This window comes from Teleopsis dalmanni, chromosome 1, assembly GCF_002237135.1.
Source record: "Teleopsis dalmanni isolate 2A chromosome 1, ASM223713v2, whole genome shotgun sequence".
In the NCBI taxonomy this organism is placed as follows: domain Eukaryota; kingdom Metazoa; phylum Arthropoda; class Insecta; order Diptera; family Diopsidae; genus Teleopsis; species Teleopsis dalmanni.
Window position 1 is genome coordinate 204,970,365 of NC_051846.1, and position 8,683 is coordinate 204,979,047.

Consider the following 8,683-nt stretch of genomic DNA (forward strand, 5'->3'; position numbering starts at 1 on the left):
AAGCAAAATGGCAAAGCAAAAATCTCTGAAAAATAATGAAATAACACAGTGCTTGAGCGCTTGAGAGACTTAAAGTGCGCGCTTCATTAGACCAAAATTGTTTTGGCCTCTGTACATTCTACATACGAGTATATGCGCTGGTACTCGTTCATGCCTGCTCGCCTATTGGATTGGCCAATTCTATTATGCCAACAATTGCAGAAAATTATGGAGAAATTATATTAATAATAAACGATAGAGCTTACGACTAATAATAAAAAAATAATGGATATATTTTATTAAAACAAAGCCGAAGTATCTTCTTAAATGCAAATTCAAACAAATCTTAACTAAAATCATCGTGCGGCATCTCTCACAATTGCATAGCACACAATTTATGGTCTCCAGATAAGTTTTCTTCATGAAATAAATTTTAACACAGCACAAAATCATATTTCTTATCAATTATATTAAATTAAAACAATTTATCAAATTTCATATAATTGATAAGCCTCTTATGTAGTCAAATAACAAATTCGAATATTTTTAATTTTTGGTTTCTTGGAAAATTTGTGAAAGAGTCTTGCGTCCATCCATTTAACAAGCAAAAATTTTGATTACTTTTATAATAAGAAAACCATCTCTATTGCGTAGATATGTGGAGTATACAGTACAATTCAAATTGTTAAGGAGTTTCACGGGGGTCCAAAAGTGTAGAGTAAGAAACTACACGAACTTAAATGACCAAATCTTTATGGTATATCAAAACTAAAGTTACTCATAGAGTTCTAAAAGCTTATAGTGTCAAGAAGTACAATAAAGACAAAGTTAGATGAGCACTAAAACTCTATACACACTATATTAAAGAAATAGAAAAATCCTATTAACGAGACAAAATATGCTGACTTACGGACACTTACAATATCACAGCAACCTCGAGAGCAATATATCTTAAACGTGATATAACTACATAAGTATCCAAACTAAAAAAAGAGTATCAAATCGAAATAATCATTCAACATGTTGTAATTATAACATTTATAATAATAATTCTAAAATCTGGAAAGCCTTAGCTTAATTTAAAATATCAAGTTTTGTATATTTGATAATGAGGCCCACGCCATTCGTGAGATAATTCACGTATTGTGCGAACTATGAGTTAACTATCGGGTTATGTCAAACAAAAACGACTTGATATAGTTGCCGCGTCCGACCGATTTGATCAGATCAAACTAATACTACAACTACTCTTATTTAAAAATCTGTTTAACAATACGCAATGATTATAAGGATCTGCTCAGTGATAGAAACTATATAGATATATAATATAAATTTATACTAAATATGTTACATCCTCTAATTTTTATTTGGAGCTTGAGGATCAATCCTCGTCAACAAACATGACGTTTGAACGTTCACACTAGATTGGATTCTATTATTTCATTTCTGTCTCTATTGAGTGAAGCCAGGTAGTGCGTTGTCTTTGAGCTGCTTCTTGAAAAGAACTCCGATAGAGCAGCTCTCCAATATAGTCATGATTTATTCTCAGCGCTTTTATAGTAGGTACTTTAATAACCTTCTTCTAGTCTGCTATTTCAGGAACTCAGATATCTATTGATAAAATTTTGAAAAGGATTGTCGCTGAAGTTGACTTTCTCGCTCACTAATGAGTCCATCAAACAAATACTGTTATTTTGTCACAACTGATTGTATATTTCACATACAGCTTATTATATCCATCCGCAGCAATCATACATCCAAAATAATAGAGTTTCTCACCATTTTAAAATTGTGCTACTCCTACATTCAGTAGTGATTGAAATCTTGTTCAATTTGAAAACTAATGCTATCCTAAATTAACTGAAAAACTTCACTTTTAATCGACATTCTTTTAGAAAATGAAGTTCCAGTCTATGAATTTCATTACAATTGATCCGGTGTATTAATATTGACAGTGCCTATATAGTAATTCAACGATTAATTCTTATCCTTAAACAAATGTTAATCCAAAAACGAGATTTGCACCAAGTAAACAGTCAGGAAATGATTTATGGCTAATATTAATTGCACTCTCATACTGTAAAGTCATTAAGGCAAATTAAGCTGCACTAAATTACATAAAAATATTGTTTTTTGACAACATTTTCCAATAATGTGGTAGCGCATACATCAAATTGCAGTGAATTCCAATAAAAGCCATAAAATGTCTACAGGACGTTGCAGAAAAATATAATCTTAGCTCAAAATAAAAAGGCACGAGCTGCTGATTCCTGCTGTGTGGAGTATTTTTATTTATTAATTCGTTCCTCGATTTGCATATAAGACTAGCGCAAAGAACTGTGAACCTTATATGAATTCGTGCTGATACGACAACATATGAACAGTGACCATAGGAAAATGGCAGTAAATTGAATTTTCCAGTTTCCTCTCTAATTAAACAAAATTGCAGCCTAACCAAGGCAAGGTAGCTCACCGCAAGGCCAGTAACGCAAAATCTGCAAAATCTGTAGCAGCTGAAGTGACATGATTACAAGTCTAAAAGCACGGAGCATACATATGTGGTGGAGCACAGAAGTATGGCATGGAAAATAGAGAAGATATAAGACAACTTTGATAATTTCATAGCACATCAGGCAACGACACAGAGCCCCACTGACTTGCTCTAATCTGATTGTGGTTCGGTTGAGATAAGTCAAGCCGTACGCAACACATTTCTAACTGCTTAGCTCGGATAACTGCTGAGCTCGTGCCTGGTGCGAGTCTTCACCCAAAGGTTTTTAATGGCAGCACGTGTAACGCGCAGATAAAAGTTGCAATTCATTTCTAAACGCTAGGCTAAATAAATTGCTGTCAACCGTAGGAAACGGCGACTTGCAGAGGCAACTTGTACAGCACTTGGACGCAGTCAACAACAGGTTAAATAAATATGGAAAAAAGTTTAAATAAATACTGAAAATAAGTTTGCATGAAATTCATTGATGAATAAATTTATTGAGATTGAGGTCCATTTGAATTTCGTTAGTCTTGCAGTTGTTAATTTGCAAACTGATTAAATGTTTATGTTGCAATCAATTGAAGCTGAACTACGTTGCCAGAGTGTTTATTGCTCCCAGCAATTAATGACAATTTTTTATTAAACCCATTTACATATGTGCCTGAAAAAAACTAATAAAGTGTTGTACGTTGTGTTCGGATTAAGTGCGTGTGGCAATAAATAATTAACTTACAAATCCAAGATACATAAAAAATATAAATCAAGTTGCATTTGACCATAAAGGTCATTAAATAACGGCTCCGAGCATTAGCAAATGCCTGTGTGGCATCCTTACTTCGTCTTATATACCTGAGAAAACATGAAAATCTGTGTTTGGCGCGGAGATTTTGTAAATCTTTCCGTAATTGAGTGCATTATTTGTGAATTATTTTAAAATCTCTCTAAATAAATTTTGCAACATTTAATTGAATAAATTTTTATTAATAAAAAGTAAAAAAATGTAGACAAGTGTAGAATGAATAATTAAAGCTTTTTAGACCAATAAATCAAAACGATAACATTGGCCAATGTCGCTAAAATAAATGCCATATATTATGTAAGCCTATGGCTGACTCATCATTCACACATAAAACTTCTTTCAGTGATGATATCTGAGAAAGTTTTCACCAAAGAAATTTTGCAAATACTCATATATCCTCAAGTACTTCTATGAAATTAGTTCTTTAAAAATTTGAACTCAACTATAATTTCATTATAACCGATATTTTATTTGTTCTTTTGCGATCATAAAACTAATCTTTGTACAATGTTTTCACTTGTTTCATTTAGGCAGTTTTGCTCATTAAAGCCACTAATGATTATAGTTTATCTTACAAAGAGCGTTTATATAAATGAGCTAATTATAAATAAATCAACCGATTTAAGGCGAAAAATGTCGAATGCAACCATTTAAAATAAATTTCCCACAAGGAAAATTACCAAAATTTGAAATATTTGTCATACTTGTCAGCTTATGCTAATTGAGCCGATCAAATCTTAATTTCATTAACATAAGTGCTTTTAGCTGTAGTAGAAGCACGATATTAAGGAGTTTCAGTAGTAATACGAGACCATCTTCTCGTTTACTGCAATTTCATTTAATTTAAAAATGAAGTCAATATTATTCAACTATTTATTATTCAACTATTCTAAAAGTTGATTTTAGAACACATTTTGAGCATCCTATTTAAATGTTGATAGTTTCTCGGGCATAGCTAGGTTAGGTTCAGATGACGTATATTATGCAAGTGTCAGTATATTCATTTGGCAATATCTTTCTCCTACTGTGACTTCATCAAATAAATCAAAGAAAGCGAGCTAAACTAACTGTTGTTTCCATTAGTACTCCATGTTTAGTCCATGATAAATCATTTATTATGCCAGATTAAAGCAATTGGTCAATCTATGCTATTTCTGCTGGGTAGTGAAGGAACGGACAGTAATGTCAGTTTGTGATTGCAGTATTACACCTCTTCTTTATCATGTATACGCCTGCCACGTCCAATTATCAAAATGTGCCCGTGTTGAAACATAACATATTTTGTTCTTGGTCTACGAAATCAGCCCCGAACCTTACAGGATGCTTTCAAAATACTCCTTGTGTATAAGATAGCTCATTTGATGATACAAAATTTATGTCTATATAAGATGCAGCTTCGGAAAACTTTTTCGACTCATACACATTATATGCTTAGTCCGCCACTGGTTACGTTACATTAGTTACAATTAGTATAAGTTTACAAAATTAATTATGCATTTGAGACAAATATGCTTATATTTATCATTTGTAAAGTTTTTTTTATTATTAGAAAATTATAAATTGTATGAATTTTTAGATTTTTGCAAAATTCTCACCACTTAGAAAGAACTAAATTACTCAGAATTTAAACGATTCATGGTCGCTAGCGACGTTATGAATGTTCATACATAATTACGAAGGTGTGTAACAAGTAATCATCCATCAAATAATTCACATCAATAAAAACTCAAATGATATATGTCAGATTATGCAGGTTAAAGTTATCCTTTGCTAATGGAAGAAGTACATTTCTCAACCCATGAGAAAAAAATTTTTAAATCCAATAAATTTTTCTGCATATTATTAAGATATCATCGATAAAAAAATGTACAAATTTTCACATGTTCAATAATCGTTAAAAATCATTAAAATTATTGAAAAATTATTTTTTAATTAAAAACTTACAGTAATAAATTTTTCATTAATTTAAAAAAAAAAAATAAACACCCTCACCCACATCAACCAACAAATTAATCCAAACCATTTCAAGTAAACCAAGCCAACTCAATCCAAGCCAAGCAAAGCCAAGCCAAATCAAACAAAACATTTAATTTACATTAAAAAATGAGTTTATTTTATGGATTAACAACTTCACAATTTAAAGAGGAAAAAATTGAACGAGCAACTTTTATTTTCCCACAATTAAACAATTAATTTATTTCTTCTTTAATAATATTTATTATAAAATAAACAACAACAACAGCAACACTAACAACAACAAAAATAACAATAATAATAACAACAATAAATAAAGCGAAAAAAACAAGAACAACCAGAAAAACACTTGAAGTATTGGCAGTTAACGTTTCCACTGATCTCAACTGAATCAGTTTGACGACTCAACGTTGGTTGGGTGATTGGTGATTGGTGATTGAGGCCTTTGTACGTCTGCAGCTGGCATTACGCCAAAAATGGCTTCGAGTGCTTTTTAATTGTCAGCTTAAGTGTTTCGATATGTGTGAACTCCTAATAAATCTTTGTGTAAATTGTTTATGATATTCAATTTGAATGGTTGACATATAAAAATAATTGCTCCACGAGTAAATATTCATAATTTCAATGCTCGTTGCTGTTCGGTGCTTAATGCTTAATGCTTAACGCTTAATACTTAATGCCTAATGGTCGATGGTTGATGGTAGAGGCTTGATAGCAGATGCTTGATACTGAGCTGTAGGTTTTAACTGAAAACGTTTTGTACGTGCACTTGCCGATCTCTGCGATCTCTGAGATCTGTGAGAAAATGCAAAAACAAAAAAAAAACAAAAGCAACGAAGCGATGAAAATAAAATTGCAAAAAAAAATTCTTAATGAATTCTTTTAATGTTTCGAGGTGATTTGTTTTATTTTGCGAAATATAAATTTTGCGCGTAATTAAATTTAAATGAAAAGAATGATTAATGAACTTCTTGATATGAAGTTAACTGTGTAGCTGTCATTTGGCATGTCAGGTTGACGCATGTATGTCGACGTCATTGCGCTGGTAGATGTGGCGTCTTGTGGTCACCACAACTTGCGTTGACTGCATTTGAATAAGTTCACCAAGCCAAACACCGATCAAATGGAAACAATTGTATCAGAGAATGCAAATTGAAGAAGCGTTTTTAGAATGTAAACCCGTGCCTTGCATAGCTAATTAGTGCGGATTCTTATTTATCACGTAATCCATTTCAAATTGATTAGTTTATGGATATTTGCAAGAATGTTCTCAGTTGTCAATCTAAGTACAGTTCATTATCCGTTTGACCGTAAAATAATGTGATAAGTAAAGTTGATATGCAAAAAAAAGGTACTGGTCATTATAAAGTAAAAGCGTTTATTAGCTCTTTGGTATGCTTTGTAATAGAATATTTATGGATCTATTGTTTATACAAGGTGCAAGCCCGTAACCGAAAACTCACTTCGAGAGTTAATAACAAACCATTATTATCTATCTGCTATTCCCACTAAAAGAATATTGATCAACATATTTTATATGCAAGGTGCCAGAATTTTTCTTTAGGAGGGGGATTAGATAGGATTAGATAGAGGATGCTATCTAATACAAAATCTTTCAGGTGATGAACTTCTTATAACTTCATAAAAAGTAATAATGTACGGATGTGATGACAACATACATTTTTAGAACTGCTAATACTCTCTTCTGTTTTCAAGAGTCAATTATATTGCTCATACCGATGGGCTGATTCGAGTATTAATCACAGATTATTATATTATTTGCTTATTTCTTTCGCAATTATCGGGTCTTATGGAAGATACTGTGAGCTGGGGTTATTGCATTCCTACGCTATTTATGTAGTTTTTTGCAGCACCTTTTCTTATTATTCCTACCAAGTATTTAGCTACGTCACATTTTTCTAAAGAGCAGTTCAAGTACACTCGGAATGTTTTATAAAATTCCGCTAGCAATTTTTAGGCGATGACTGCTTTACTGCACTTTAGTTCTGATATTGCTCTACCCCTTTTCTTTCATTCCGAAAGGTTGGTACAGATGGTATCAAAAAAAAACACCCAACTTTAAAGATTTTCGATCTGAAAGCATTTGTTGTGTACTCTTGAAATATTATTTTTTAATTTATTTAAAATGTTTATTATAAAGAAATTTAATATAAATATTTGTTCAAATGAAACTTAAGTGACAATTTTAAAACTATTCCTTATAAATTTTGTTTCAAAGACAGTTTTTTCATTTAAAAGTTGAAGTTGTTCATCTGATAATTTAAAGAGCAGCTTCTACTGTTAAAAATCGTGGTTCTAACAACGGTCCAATGTCTCTTCTAAAATACAAAGTTTATTTACTCAAATTATATGTCATTATATGTCATAGCTTAAACTGTTATCAAAATTGGATGTGTAATTTGCCAATTAGTAAATGCATTTCGATACCATTTAAAATATTAATTAAATCGCTTATTGACATTTATTGAATTTCATTGGGGATAAAGTGGAAGTGTATATTACAATCGTTTGAAACTAAATTGAATTCAAGATTGATTTAAGCAGTTGGCTTACTCTTCGATGTCATTTAAATTGCAATTAACTAGTGTTATCCTCTTAATCTGAATATTAAATTGTTCTACACTTTATCGTTCTGTCAAATATTGTAAGAACAAAATTTGATTAGAATGAACATATCTCTTACCACAAAGTTACGATGAATTCCGGCACAGTCGATGGACTTGTTTCAGCGTAAAATATTTTATTCAAAATAATGGCAGCTATAACAGTTGAATCAATTATGGTTATGATTTACATAGTTTGACCACATAATATGCCAAATTGTCAAAACAATTTTTTATCCCAGAATGTGAACTGCAAAACCGCACAACTGCATTAATTCTGTAGTGTCAGAAGTTATCTGAGGATAAACGATTTGTAATTATTTAAACGAAATAATTTTCTCATTTGTATTTTCTGCTATTAATGTGGTAACTTACTACAAAAAATATTTAACATTTATTGTGTAAGAAATCATATAATTTTTTCCATTAAATATGTAATGCCTTGTCTTCTAAATTAACCCAGGCGTTTTCAACTCATTTGTCCAATGTTAAAGTCGTCGCACATTGGAAACTAGCAAGATTGTCTTTTGAGCCATGTCAGCTGAGAAGGCCAGAGAGACTAGGCAGAGACTGGACAGAGGCTGGGCAGAAGCTGAGCAGACTGGGATGATTGTGAAGGCTGGGAAAATTAGAAAAAGTACTGTTGTACGCGAAGTAAGCTGCTTAGTATTAGTTTTAGCGGCATCTTTTTATTTACAATCAGACAAATATTGTAGTTAGGCATTTGGTGAAATGCTACACAATTTTTTTCTCGACTCTTCATTAAACGATGATTTTATAAATTCTTGATGACAGTTGCTTTTTCATGGTCAT